This window comes from Sander lucioperca, chromosome 20, assembly GCF_008315115.2.
Source record: "Sander lucioperca isolate FBNREF2018 chromosome 20, SLUC_FBN_1.2, whole genome shotgun sequence".
NCBI classification, from domain to species: domain Eukaryota; kingdom Metazoa; phylum Chordata; class Actinopteri; order Perciformes; family Percidae; genus Sander; species Sander lucioperca.
Window position 1 is genome coordinate 21372428 of NC_050192.1, and position 14495 is coordinate 21386922.

Sequence of the window (14495 nt, forward strand, 5' to 3'; positions counted from 1 at the left end):
AAAGCCGATTCCAAAGACCGCTGCCGCAGCAGCCATCTTCTTTGTTTTCAAGTAGCAGGGACTTCACCAAGTGGTTAAGCCTCGCTTCAGAACCCGAACCTCCTATGGCACCATTTTGATGCTACCAAATGATCACCCGCCGTTGTCATAACCACGAGACTTTCTGTCGCACAGTAGAGGAATTATCGTATAGTACAGGAGAAGCTCACAGGCAATTTCGACCTACATTAGCTGTTTAAATTTAATTACTAATGTTAACTATCATTTTAGTGATCAATAATTAGCCTGTGTCTATGTTATCTCCTTACATATACCTACGCTCTCCGTCTCTGCTAGATTGGGAATGATTGAGATTTCTCTTGGCACAGCTACCAGAAGACTTCCAACTTTCAGACAGGTTGCTCACGTCACATCTACGTCTTCAAGCTCAGTTGGAGGCTGCTCAGTAACGCTCAGCCATCACCGGGAAAGAGACTTCACTGGTCTCCGTCCAGAGACACGGGGTCTGGTGGTCCATTTATATAATGTCTATGGAATTCACACGGAACTGTCGCAACTCTGCCGTCATTATGTTAAGCCCCGCCCACCCACTCTATACACGATGTGATTGGCCTGACCAGAATTTGGTTTTTCCAGCTCGCAAGCCAACGGAGAGTTACTGGACGACCCTGCTGGACTTAGGGTGCGTCTAGATTTCTAGGCTAGTAATGCACTTTATGTTGACCTCAATCAAACTTCTATTACCCGCTTTCAGCTTGTGTGAAAATACTGCTGCTTGTTTTTTAACAAATACCTCCAGACATGCCAACCCATCCTCACTACCCATCGTGTAAAGTACAGACCCTTGGGCGTGTGCCTTCGGCGTTTGTTATTGACGCTTAAGGTCTCCCTTCCCAGAATAAGTCATCCTAAAGCAACCCCCCCCGTAGTGTCTGTAATAGAGCTGAAGATCTTTCCCCGACACGACAGGACGGGTTCGGTTAGGTTCGGTTTTAATTTTTATCATTTTACACAGGCTCGAGCCGGGATCGGGCTTGCACTCGGGGGTTGCGCGGTAAATGAGCGTTTCGATTAGCGCGAAGATGGATGCTGAGGAGGAGAAATGGAGGCTGGCCTCTGGAGGACTTATTTTATTTCTTTGTTCCAACTTCCAAGTGGCCTATAGCCTCCGTTAGTCATGAATAAATTACGTAAAAAAATGTATAAATGACAAATTCTTGACAAAATGCAAAAAAAAACTGTGTGTGTGTGCGTGAGCACATTTGAATAATGTCGGGTTCGGGCTTTTAAAAAGCTGTCAATCAAAATGTACTTGTCGGGATCAGGGGAATTCTGTTGGGCTCAGGCCTTGCCAGGCCCGATTACAGCTCTAGTCTGTAACGTTAACGTCTGCTGCAGAGTCACTCGAAGCAGCAGTAGCTTCAGGGCCAGGCTTACCAAAACACTGAGAGAGTGTAGTTTAAATTTGCTTTTGTTTCATATTAATTAATTATTAATTTCAAATTTGCAATGGTGTTGTTGTTCGTAGACGTCTCGCAACACAGACAGGGTTGAATTCATGAACGAAAGTGTGAAAGTTCTGTCAAAAAACAATCGTTACGTAACGTTATCCTGGCACTCTTGTAAGTGGGTATACAGAAATCCGTGACCTTTCCTATGGTGGGTATACGCCATATACCTGCCCTAACCCTAACCCTAGTGGGTATACGCCATATACCTGCCCTAACCCTAGTGGGTATACGCCATATACCTGCCCTAACCCTAACCCTGGTGGGTATACGCCATATACCTGCCCTAACCCTAACCCTAGTGGGTATATGCCATATACCTGCCCTAACCCTAACCCTAGTGGGTATACGCCATATACCTGCCCTAACCCTAAACCGTACACTACACATCTAAGTATCTCTAAGTACATTTTTTTGTGATGTTATTTATTATTTCTAGTATATTTCATGATTGTATTTTCTGATTGTGTGTATGCTTTTGTTTCTTGCTGCTGTAACAGAGAAATATCCCAGTTTGGGATTAACCCTTGTGTTGTCTTCCCGTCGACCGTGCAACTTTTAGTTTTTCTGGGTCAAAATTTTTTTTATTTTTTTCATGGTTTTGGACGTCTTTTTCGACACATTTGTTGCATTTCCAACGATGTTCTTGTCACTTTTTCCCAACGTTTTTTTTCTGCACCTTTCGATGTTGATGATGATGATCCCCCAGTCGGAGCTGGTTAATGTGGCTCAGGAAAGGGAAGTTTGGGGTCCCCTGCTGGAGCTGCTACCCCCGCGACCCGAGACCGGATAAGCGGACGAAGATGGATGGAAGATGGATGGATGGACCTTTCGATGTTTTTTGTGGGTTTTCCCAACATTTGTCACATTTTTCAACGTTCTTTTATTAAAAAATAAATAAATAAAATGCTATGAAATTGAATAAAACTTGTGAAGAGTGTTGTAGGGAGCCATCCATGTTATTTTTTTTGCAACTTTGCAAATTTCTGATATAGAAACTTTTTGAAAATGGGTCAAATTTGACCCGAGGACAACAGGAGGGCTAAAATAAAGTCCATCTATTTCCTTTCCTGCCTCCTCACTTTCTACATGAAGTTGTGTTTCTGTTTCTGTCCGCCGAGTTGCAGCGATCAGAGATGACAGCCGGCACGGTCCTCGGCCACCGACTGCCACCGCTAATGGAGGCCACAAAGAGTCCACGATGAAAAGAGCAGTGTTTTGGTGGCAGTAACTGAACCTCCTCCTGACATTTACACACAGAGCGAGAGGCTCTGCACACAAACAAGCCATTTGGATTTCATTTAGATTTAAGGAGATCCTGAGGAGTAAATCCTGAGGAGAGGAAGGAAACATGGAGGGACCGACAGGGTGGAGGGGAAAGGAGGGGGTGTACGTGTCACTGAGGGCATGAATGGGAATATTTTACCGACCTGGCCTTAACTGAAAACACACATTTTTTATCAGGAGTCAAACTCAGGTTTTTACTAAAGTAGAGACTTTTTAAAAATAGATTCAGTGCTGGATGACATCATGCAGAGAGGTGAGGTCTCAGGTGGGCCACAGCAAGTAGGCCTATTCAGATCCTTTACTGCAGTAAAGCTACAAATTGCTGTAATTGTCACATAGTTCAGAGGACTCAAAAGCACAACTCAGCTGCAGTGGTAAGATGTTAAGACGTTTATTGTCTATCCATCCATCGTCATCCGCTTATCTGGGGTCGGTTCGCGGGGGCAGAAGCTCTAGCAGGGGACCCAAAACTGCCCTTTCCCCACATTAACCAGCTCTGACTGGGGGATCCCGAGGCGTTCCCAGGCCAGGTTGGAGATATAGAGCCCTATTTTAACAATCTAAGCGCACAGCGTTTAGGGCGTGTACAAATCCACTTTTGCTAATTTAACAGAGGAAAAAAAGTGTCCAGGTGCATGGTTCTAAAGGGTTGTACTTAGTGTCTTCATTAATCAGAGGTGTGTTTTGGGCGTAACATGCAATCAACCAATCAGAGATCATCTCCCATTCCCTTTAAAAGCCAGGCGCGTTTGGACCTTGGAGCATTGCTATTATGATGGAGGATTTACACCGTAATATTTTTATTAGTAATCTTCTACATGTGTGTGTGCTGCTGCTCCTGTGTGTGTAACAAGCACAGTGTGCGCGCTGTGCACGAGCCTAGGATCATTTTACTAATGCTCTGTTAAAATAACAATGAAATGCTGCGTTATTGACTTTAGACCAGGTTTTTGTTGGTCAATGGTGCGATCACTTCCCGCTGCCTCAAGATAGCAATATGCCCAGAATGCACCTGAACACACCTCCCTGTAAGACCAGCACGCCCAGAATGCACCTGAACACACCTCCCTGTAAGACCAGCACGCCCAGAATGCACCTGAACACACCTCCCTGTAAGACCAGCACGCCCAGAATGCACCTGAACACACCTCCCTGTAAGACCAGCATGCCCATGGGCCACAGATGGGAGCAGGTGCATTTGCTATTTAAACGACGTGGGCGCTGGGCGGGAAATTGACAACTGGGTCGGTCTTAAACTAGCAAAGACACTTGCGTCGGCTTTGCGCTGCGCCGGGTGCAAGACAGGGCCCATAGTCTTAGTCAGGTTGGAGATATAATCCCTCCACCTAGTCCTGGGTCTTCCCCGAGGCCTCCTCCCAGCTGGACGTGCCTGGAAAACCTCCCTAGGGAGGCGCCCAGGGGGCATCCTTACCAGATGCCCGAACCACCTCAACTGGCTCCTTTCGACGCAAAGGAGCAACAGCTCTACTCCGAGCTCCTCACGGATGACTGAGCTTCTCACCCTATCTCTAAGGGAGAAACCAGCCACCATCCTGAGGAAACCCATTTCGGCCGCTTGTACCCTGGATCTTTCGGTCATGATGCCATTTATTGTACAAAATACAATCACAGGCGAAGGTATCCAAAAAAACAAGGCAAAAGATGTAATGTACCAGAGTCTGGTAGGACCAGGCTAATGTACCAGAGTCTGGTAGGACCAGGCTAATGTACCAGAGACGGGTAGGACCAGGCTAGTGTACCAGGGTTTGGTAGGACCAGGCTAGTGTACCAGGGTCTGGTAGGACCAGGCTAGTGGACCAGAGTCTGGTAGGACCAGGCTAATGGACCAGAGTCTGGAGGACCAGGCTAATGGACCAGAGTCTGGAGGACCAAGCTAAGGGCTAACAATTGTGGAAGAAATCGTTTTAATGAAAAGATTGACACACAAACAAGAAGCAAGACTGGACAAAAAAAATGGGAAAATTAGACTCAAAATGAAGACACTGGACTAAAATAGTTAATAGAAAATTTTTTCTCCAAGGCTGCTAAAACTGTGAAGGCACTTCAAACGCTTTATTTGTAAAACACTCAGCGTGACATTTGACTTATCGATTGAGTAAAACTGAGACTGGTTTAACTCCTCAGATCTTTGTGAAAGCAGCGTCTGATCTCCGAAGGCAGCAGCCAATGGAAAAGACAATTGTTCCAGCAGGACCAATAAAAATCTCACACGGCGTTTTTCATCTCTGAACAGTTGAACCGTAAACAGAAACCATCAGCTCTGCGCTCAGAGACACTATATATATATTAGGTCATTTGGCCCGGCCAAGGAATCCCATTTAGCAGCTGATAAAAGCATTTGGGATGAATGCTGGAGCCCCGGGGCGGCTTGGAGAAGTCCCTCACCTCATCTGGGTTCAGTCATTCAACGGTCTCCACGGAGCCGTTTGAGACGGCCGGTTGGACGGCTGTAGGGGAAAAGTGTGGGCAGACTGGGACACGCGCAGATGAGCAGGATCAAAGGTGCTTCTGGCCCGGCAGTTTAACACTGGAAAAACCATCGCAGGCTGCGGAGAAGAAGGCCGTGAGGAGGTGGAAATGGGGGTGTATTAATGGTCCACTTTATTGCTTTGTACTGTTAAAATTAAGAGCTCGGATTTCATGACAGCACTCCAACCGTACATGCTCAACGACTTCTTCCAGCGCTGGTTTCAGTTTCAGTCTGCAGTGACCCGAGAAGACGGAGTCCAGCAGACCGAGGAGACGACAGGTTTCACGCAGGAAGACTCTCATCGTGTGGCAGCACGGGCGCACATTTTGGGGGGGATGCAAGGGGATATGTCCCCTCCAATATATAGCAGATGTATATTTGTCCCCCTCAAAAAATATAGAAGACAACCCACCAGGGGCGTAGCACAAAATTCTGGGCCCTGTAGAAAGGCATTTTCTATGGGCTCCTCCCCGCATCCACAGCCATTGATTCTAGCATCTTTTTGGGCCCTCCTCACATGAGGGCCCTAGGTACTCAGTCCCCTTTCCTCCTCCCAGCCTGACGCCCGGCAACGCACTCCCCAAAAGAGGAAAACGTAACCGTTCAGGTTGGCTCAATACAAGAGTTGTGCCTACTTGTGCAACATCGGGGTGTTAATGGACACAACAGGAACGTGAAAAATAAAGATGTGATTTCTTGTGATTTTGTCTCTTACATAGATTTATACTTTTGGAGCTTTAACAGTCTCATTCTCTAACAGTTAGTTGTTGTTGAGATGTACATGTTTCCTCATCATCAATCAATCAATCATCAACACGATTTGAAAAATACAGGAGAAATATAAATTTATTTTACATAAATAAAGAGACATTTGCACAATATATTGTTGCATAAAAATTCACCAGAATGCAGTCAATGCATTGTCATAATAATGCATAAATCAATATTTCACCGGTAGGACCCCCAGACCCTAGCTGTTGAAGATGCATTTATCCACTTTGTTTGTTTGTTTGTTGTGATTTGTTTAAACTGTTTAATATATTTTGTTCCTTATGCAGTTAAAGCCGACCTTACACCAAACGGCTTTTCAAGTCTTGGTAGTGAAGTTTAATGTGTGTGTGTGTGTGTGTGTGTGTGTGTGTGTGTGTGTGTGTGTGTGTGTGTGTGTGTGTGCGTCCATGTGTGCGTGTGTGTCTGTGTGTGTACATGTGTATGTCTGTCTGCGTGTGTGTGTATGTGTGTGTGTGTGTGTGTGTGTGTGTGTGTGTGTGTGTGCGTGCATGTGTGTCTGTGGGTGTGAGTGTGTGTGTCTGTGTTTGTATTTGCGTGTGCGTGTGTGTGTGTGCGTGTGTGCACGTGTGTGTGTGTGTGTGTGTGTGTGCATGTGTGTGTCTGTGTTTGTATTTGTGTGTGCGTGTGTGTGAATGTGTGTCTGTGTTTGTATTTGTGTGTGTGTCTGTGTGTGTGTGTGTTTGTGTGTGTGTGTTTGTGTGTGTGTGTGTGTGTGTGTGTGTGTGTGTGTGTGTGTGTGTAACCCCCCATTATTTTTTCCGACAAAGATGTTTTTGACGCCTTTCCAAATGCACGATCTCAACCCGCCCAATTAATCAAAACTGGGCTTCTTTCTATGTTTTTGTTCCTTTTCAATGTTTTGGTCGCCTTTTTCAAAAAATATTTGGACAATTTTTAGTTTTTGGAGTAAAAAGTACAATATTTCTCTCTGAAACGTAGCGGAGTAGAAGTAGGACGTGTCGGGAAAGGAAAAGACTCAAGTAAAGTACAAGTACCTCAACATTTGGACTGAAGTACAGTACTGGAGTACATGTACTTACACTCCAGCGCTGCTTATCAATTGTCTTTTTCATTAATCCCAAAAGGAACTTGTTTCCCAGAAGTTGGTCTGAGCCCCGCAGACAGCCGGGAGCCTCCGAGCTAATATCTTGAATATGTTGAATACTTGGACAGGTAACGTGCAGCGTCTTTACTGTCACTGAAGCCAGTAAGTGAGTGTGATGTGACACTTCCCAGACTCTGCTGACAGACTGTCACACCTCTTAAATTTCGACCCAGGGACGGAGACCCAGGAGTCTAAATCCGCCCACATGTCGCTGGTTTTCCCATCAGTCTTCATTCTCAGAGACACTCTGCACACAACTGTCCATTAAGTTGTGAGTCAGATCGAGAGATTTATCAGGTAAACGTGGAGCCTCAGTACCAGTCAAAAGTTTGGACCAATTTCCCATTCAAGTAAATGAGAAAGCATGTCCAAACTTTTGACTGGTACTGTACATCCGTAAAAGTTCAGAAAAGGCTCTGGCAGCTTATTACACGTAACTTTGCCCTTGTGATTAAAAGAAAAAGGAAATTATTGTATGTGTGTAGCTAGAGAAAAATGTAAGAACATTTAGTGAAACATTGTGAAACAGGAACAGTTAATAAGTTAAGTCTTAATACAGCCATGCTAGCTACCCCTGATGTTAGCAACTAGCTAGCTAGCCGATAGCTCCTGTCGGTACACGATTCATTCTGCCTGCACGATCCGTTCTGCCTGCACGATCCGTTCTGCGCAGAGGATTTACGACACTGCACGATCTGTTCCACGCTTCCGGTCGACAGCCAAGCTAACGTTAGTTTAGCTAACAGCTAATTCGGCTAACCGCTAGCTGATTGTAGCGGTCTGCCGTTAGCCTCCACAGGCAAGCTAACGTTAGTTTAGCTAACAGCTAATTCAGCTAACTGCTAGCTGAGACAGCATTTAATAACTTTAAAAGACCCTCAAAATAAAACGTGAAAATAACCATTAACATATATAACAGCTGTTACGTCAGTTCTACTTTACTTGTGCTCATTTAAAATACAATCACTCCCATTACGTTTGAGTTAACGTTATTTTAGACTGAATCTAGCTGTCAGCTAGCGGTTAGCCGAATTAGCTGTTAGCTAAACTAACGTTAGCTTCCCGGTGGAGGCTAGCCATAGGCTACCGTGGAACAGATCGTACAGGTCGTTTCCTCGGTAAAACAGTATTATGTTGCGCATGCGCAGAACGGATCGTGCAGGCAGAACGGATCGTGTACCGACAGCCCCGCCAGTTTGGGAAATGCTAATGACGTTACATCCACGTAACAGGCTTTACAGCATACATACATCCCTCGGATGTATCATAACTTCATAAGATAATACCATGGACGTATTAATAGAACACATGGTGAATTACAACCATTAGCTATATCCATTATTACAGCTACAGGACCTCAGGAGAACAGTCATGTGAGCAGGCGGGCGCAGTCCCGCAGGTCTGCTTGTGTCCATTATGCGCGTTCATCATGCCTAATTTAATAATTCTGGATTCGCTATATTAGGGCTGTCAGCATATATATATATATATGTGTTTGTATATGTATATATATAGCGTCTCAGAACTGTGCACCTTACCTCCCTTTGCACTACTTATTTTATTCCATGTTGTTATATTTATTTAATAAAATTAAAAATGAATGTACATGTTGGCACTGGAAAAGGAGTTGCTTTTAATGTCACTGTACATGTGTATAGTGACAATAAAAAGGCCTTAATTCTTCTGTACAGAACCAGTGGCGAGTCCAGTGCATTGTTGTCCCGTAATCTTTTCCTCGGTGTGATGGAGCAGCAGCAGCAGGATGAAGCTGTGTAATGTGTTTTTCCCCCGAGGTTGATGCTGGAGGATGTGCTGGACCGCGGCGGGCCAGACGCCATCTGTGTGGCCACATGGAGTCCCTCGGGCCGTTTATTTTCCAGTCTTTTCAACACACGTGAAGACACGAAGAGCCGAGGACGAGGATGGATCTGGAGCCGACCGACACAGATACAAAAGCATCTTTCTTCCTGTGTGTCACGGCTCATCACAAACTCCACCTGGACGAGTATTTTAGAGGGGAAATACTTCATAAGGAGCTCATTCATCAACATAGAGCTAAATTTAACTTGACATGACATCACCAGCAGACTGACCCGGGACCAGCGCTCAACTCAAGTTTAAGTTTCTGAGAATTAGGGCAGACACGCACAGTAGTGGCTTTAAGACTTCACAGACAATCACAGAGTGAAACGGTACTAGAAAAAAAAGTTTGGCTTTGACAACTTTAAAGCTTTAGTGCATAACTTTTAGATATTAATAATCGTCCATTACCTTTAAGCCGTTGCCAAATGAGTTGCTACAAAGCTAATTAAGACTATCAGCTCCACACAACTCTCTCTGTATTTCTCAGTATGGTTAAGTTCAGAAGATTGTGGCGTCCGATGACTTTGCCACGCAGAAGCTCGAGTGAAGATAATTACCTCTTCTGAAGAGTCCATCATCTCTACACATTACATACTTATCATTCCAATATGCATCTTGCACACTATTTTGCACTATTACTCTTTGCACACTGTAAACCTTTGATGTAAATTTACAGCTAAAATCTCACAGTATCTTACTGTTTTAATGGTATGCAGGATAAATGGCAATGCATTCTGGGAGGAAATAATATCAGAGCACTATCTGCAAATGTTACAGATTACAGGTATTAACTGTTAATACCAATGCATCTTGGGGAAAAAAGGCGGGAATTACACTGCAGCCAGAATATTACTGTAAATCCAAATAATACAGTAAGAAACTGTATGACTGTTTACAGTAAAATACCATCAAATTTAAAAACGGTATGCTTACTGTAAATAAACAGAAGTTTACTGGCGAAGCTGCCGCCAGTATATTACTGTAAACGGTGTTTACGGTGAAAAGTTTTACGGTGCACTTTACATCCCACTCCATGTGTACTTGTCTTGATATTATGTCTTATTTGTATTTTTGTATATTGTGTTGATATGTGCCTATATGTATATTGTTGTCTCTATAGTACAGTATGTGTCTATATTACTATTTGTCTACTGAATGTTTACTACATGTCTATTTGTTAAATGTATTGTTATGGTATGTGTTAACACCTACCAAAGTCAAATTCCTAGTATATGTAAGTATACTTGGCCAAAAAAACTTATTCTGATTCTGATCATGTTATTTTAATCCTCTGTGTCCTCCTTGGCTACTAGCAACGTGATCACGGAAGGCGTGTATCATGTGGATGCGCCATCCGTGTTGTTATTACTTAAAATTTCTCATGCAGGAAGCAGAAACTACGCACTATAGCTTTAAACTTACAAACAAACAAATGTTGTGTTTTCATTCACCAAACACTCATTTTTTTTTCAGTAATTTCAAATCATCTGTTGTTTACTTGCTTGTCTTTCAGTCTTCTTTTTCTACACTTTATTGGTGCATATATTGGCCAAGCCATCTTCACTCAAAAAACGACCGTGTGGGATTGGTTTTAAGGCGGCGAACTTCCATAGTCATTACGGTATAGCGTTAGCAACCAAAGACGTGAGGTGATAATAAGATAAGAGATAAGATATACTTTATTGTAGAGGTGCAACGATGAATCGATGAATCGATTAGTTGTCAACTATTAAATTAATCGGCAACTATTTTGATAATCGATTAATCGTTTGAGTCATTTTTTTATTAAAAATAATAAGATTTCTCTGATTCCAGCTTGTTAAATGTGAATATGTTCTAGTTTCTTCTCTCCTCTGGGACAGTAAACTGAATATCTTTGAGTTTTGGACAGAACAAGACATTTGAGGACGTCCTCTTAGTCTTTGGGAAACACTGATCCACATTTTTCACCATGTTTTGACATTTTTATAGATCAAACAACTAATCGATTAATCGAGAAAATAATCGACAGATTAATCGACTATGAAAATAATCGTTAGTTGCAGCCCTACTTTATTGGAAATTAGTTTTGGACTCTGTCCGTTCTGCAGCTTTACAAAGACAACACAAAATACAGAAAATACTGAACTTATTTCAGTGTTTATCAATATCCTATCTTATATCCAAAATAATCAGTCAAGTTAAAAACTACTGATCTCCAGCGGTGCTTGTATAAAACGTTCTTTTAAATATTTTTATGAAATCTAATGTGACCATTAGCTCCCTAAAATCGCAGTTTTTTTCTATTGACTTCTGTACACACATAACCCTAATTAGATTGGCTTGCGAACTCTAACCAGCGTGCTGATTGGCTGTCGGACCCCCAGCTGTTTTTATTCCCAGCGCCCCCCCTAATCAGCAGACAGGACGTAGAAGCTCCTGATTATGTCGGCCCTCTCTGCTGCATGTGGTTCTGATTTAGGACATGAGGCAAAGTGTTTTCATTGGCCGGCCGCAGCGCTCAGTTTCCTGTTACAGACACTCTTTTGTGCCTCGTCCTCTCCACTTTTATTTCCTCTAACATGGAGGTAAAGAGGCCGCTCGGCTTTTCTTCATCCAGCTAATTGGGAGCCACTTTAACCCCCCCGACTCTCCGCTCGTTATGACAGGGTTAATGGCTTTAGTGAGAGGGTACTTTTTACTGGACCTGCTGGTTTTCTGCTGGGCCTCAGAACCAATTACAGTAATCAAAGCCAATATGTGGACACACATGTGGGAGCTCAGGTGTAAACCAATCTATGGAGGCTTTCTTCTGCAGCAGAATAACTCCGTTGTTTCCAACGTATTTACGCTGCAATGAGTGTAGTTCCCCCACGAAGGTAAAAACCTCCAACCGGGAGACTTCCATTAATACTTGAAGGGCTTCATAAAATAGGTTCTTGGCATTAAAAAATAAAAAATAACCGGCGTTATAATCATTCAACCATCAGACTGAACATTGACATTGGACGAGTCTGCAGACGTCTTTCTGAATGTTGGATGTAAACTGTGACTCGTGGAATCGTTAAAAGTGAACACAATGTTTAGTGATAATGAGCTGAGAAATGTGTTCACGATTAAAAGCCCTCTGAGGTCTTCTTAAATCCACCCTTTAAGGGTATTTGTATATTACCTCTACCCATGTATTTTATATCACAATGTTCAGAACAAACTCAGCTTTGTATATGTGAGGACCAAATGTGTCCCGGAGCAATGTGTAAACAGATAATTTGGCCCTAGCCCTAGCTTATATCGCTGAACTACTGAAGCCGCACACTCCTCCGAGGTCATTAAAGTGCTCATATTATGCTCATTTTCAGGTTCATAATTGTAATTTTAGATTATATTAGAATAGGTTTACATGGTTTAATTTTCAAAAAACACCATATTTTTGTTGTACTGCACATTGCTGCAGCTCCTCCTTTCACCCTGTGTTCAGGTCTCTAGAGTGAGACCTCTCACTGCTGTAACATCTTTGTTGGCAGTCGCACATGCTCAGTAGCTAGGTAAGATCACATGATCAGTAGCTAGGTAAGATCACATGATCAGTAGCTAGGTAAGATCACATGCTCAGTAGCTAGGTAAGATCACATGCTCAGTAGCTAGGTAAGGACTACATGAGCTAGCTAGCTGTTTCTCCAACTTCAGTAGTACAAGGCAGGATTAGCCGGGAGACTTCTTCTAAACGAGGACGCACTTCCAACTTTGTGTGGAATACCTGCAGAACAGGGACATGGAAGTAGTTCTTTTGTAGATTATGGTGAACTAGTGTGTGTTGTAGCAGTGTTTTGCCATTGAGAATGAGCTAGCATGCTAACGGTTAGCCCCCTAGCCCCCTCGTCTCGGCTAGTGACGTAGAAAGCCGTGCAGATTTTGACCAGCTCACCCAGAGACTGAAGGCAGGACACATTCAGAAACCGTATCTCACTCTAAACAGCATGGATGTTTTTTTTCAAAGTTTATATGCGTGTGGAAGCACCAGAGACACAAAATAACATCCCAAATCACAGAAAAATGTACTTTTTTATAATATGGGTACTTTAAGGTTTGCTGACCAGCTACTCCTTGTTGTCCCTAAAACGCGGCTCAAAAATAGGGGAGATCGAGCATTTTCAGTCGTGGCCCCAAGGCTGTGGAATGAATTGCCTCTCCATGTCAGATTGGCTCCCAGCCATCACATTTTAAAATCACGACTTAAAACACACTTTTATTCATTGGCCTTTAAACCTGCTTGAGTTGTATTCTGCATTTTCATTTTCCTGTTTGTTACTTGTTTTAAATGTTCGTTTTGTTGCTCGTGTGTTTATAATCTGTCCTAAATCATGTCAATGTCCAGCACTTTGGTCAACCTGGTTTTTTTAAATGTGCTTTACAAATAAAGTTGGATTGGATTGAATTGGAAAGTTGATGTCTCATCTATTGACATTTCTGAATGCCTTCCTACAAATGTACATGTGTCATTAGTATGAGAAAATAAGGAGATTTTAACTGTGTCGGGCTCGGACAGAAATATCTTAATGCCTGTCGGTCTCGGGCTGGATTCGGTTACTGCTCTGTCGGACGTGGGCCGGGCTTGGACAGAAAAATGCGGCCTGATCCGCACTCTAGTCTGCATCTCCTATAAAAACTAATGGAGAGACCCTCATTTTCGAGCGGACCAAAGTTATTTGGTTCGCACCAGAGTTCGATTGAGCTTTCATACCACCCCAAACCAACTGGGCTATCTGACCAAACGCCCCAGGGTTCAGGTTTGATGTGAAAGCAACCTTACAGATTAATGCGTTAAAAGTTTACAACTTTCAAGGCCGATTCCGATTTCTGATTTTCTTTGAGTTAGGCCAGCCGATACCGATTTTAGCCGATTCTGATTTCATTTTTTCTAACCACTTTACAGCACACACAAATATTTATTTTCTATCTTTTCTTTAATAGAACATGTTTTGAACAGATAATGGATCACTATAAAATAGAACTATATAAATTACTCCTGGTGTGGGACATTAACACACATCTAAAGAGCAATGTTAGAACCATTTCCTTCTTTTCACATCAATATCAACTAAAGAAATGTGATTTAGGTTTTTGGTGTCGTCCCTCCACGCCCTACTTTCTCCTTGCAGGTGTTGCATATTGCAAAGTTGTTATCTTCTGCACACACGCTGAAGAATTCCCAAACAGCTGACATGTTGCAGGTTAATTCACCAGGTTCCTACATGTGGGAGAATAGCACGGACACACGCTTCACACCGCGAGCGGGTACATGCCACACGGTGGAGAAGTTGAGAGAAAGGAGAAAGAGTCCGTGCTGTGGCGTCCGTGCTGTGGCCTCCGTGCCGTGGCGTCCGTGCTGTGGCCTCCGTGCTGTGGGCTCCGTGCCGTGGCGTCCGTGCCGTGGCGTCCGTGTGTGTGTGCGTCCTTGAGAACTGTAACT

General features: G+C 43.4%; 1 long non-coding RNA gene across 1 annotated transcript; it reads right to left on the reverse strand.

The window, feature by feature from the left end:
- Positions 1-1274: 1274 nt before the first annotated feature.
- On the reverse strand, positions 1275-13565 carry LOC116056963. Its single transcript, XR_004106696.1, has 3 exons — positions 13554-13565; positions 12983-12987; positions 1275-1347 (listed from the first exon to the last, which is right to left on the reverse strand). It is a non-coding gene; the product is annotated as an uncharacterized LOC116056963 (long non-coding RNA).
- Positions 13566-14495: the final 930 nt, after the last annotated feature.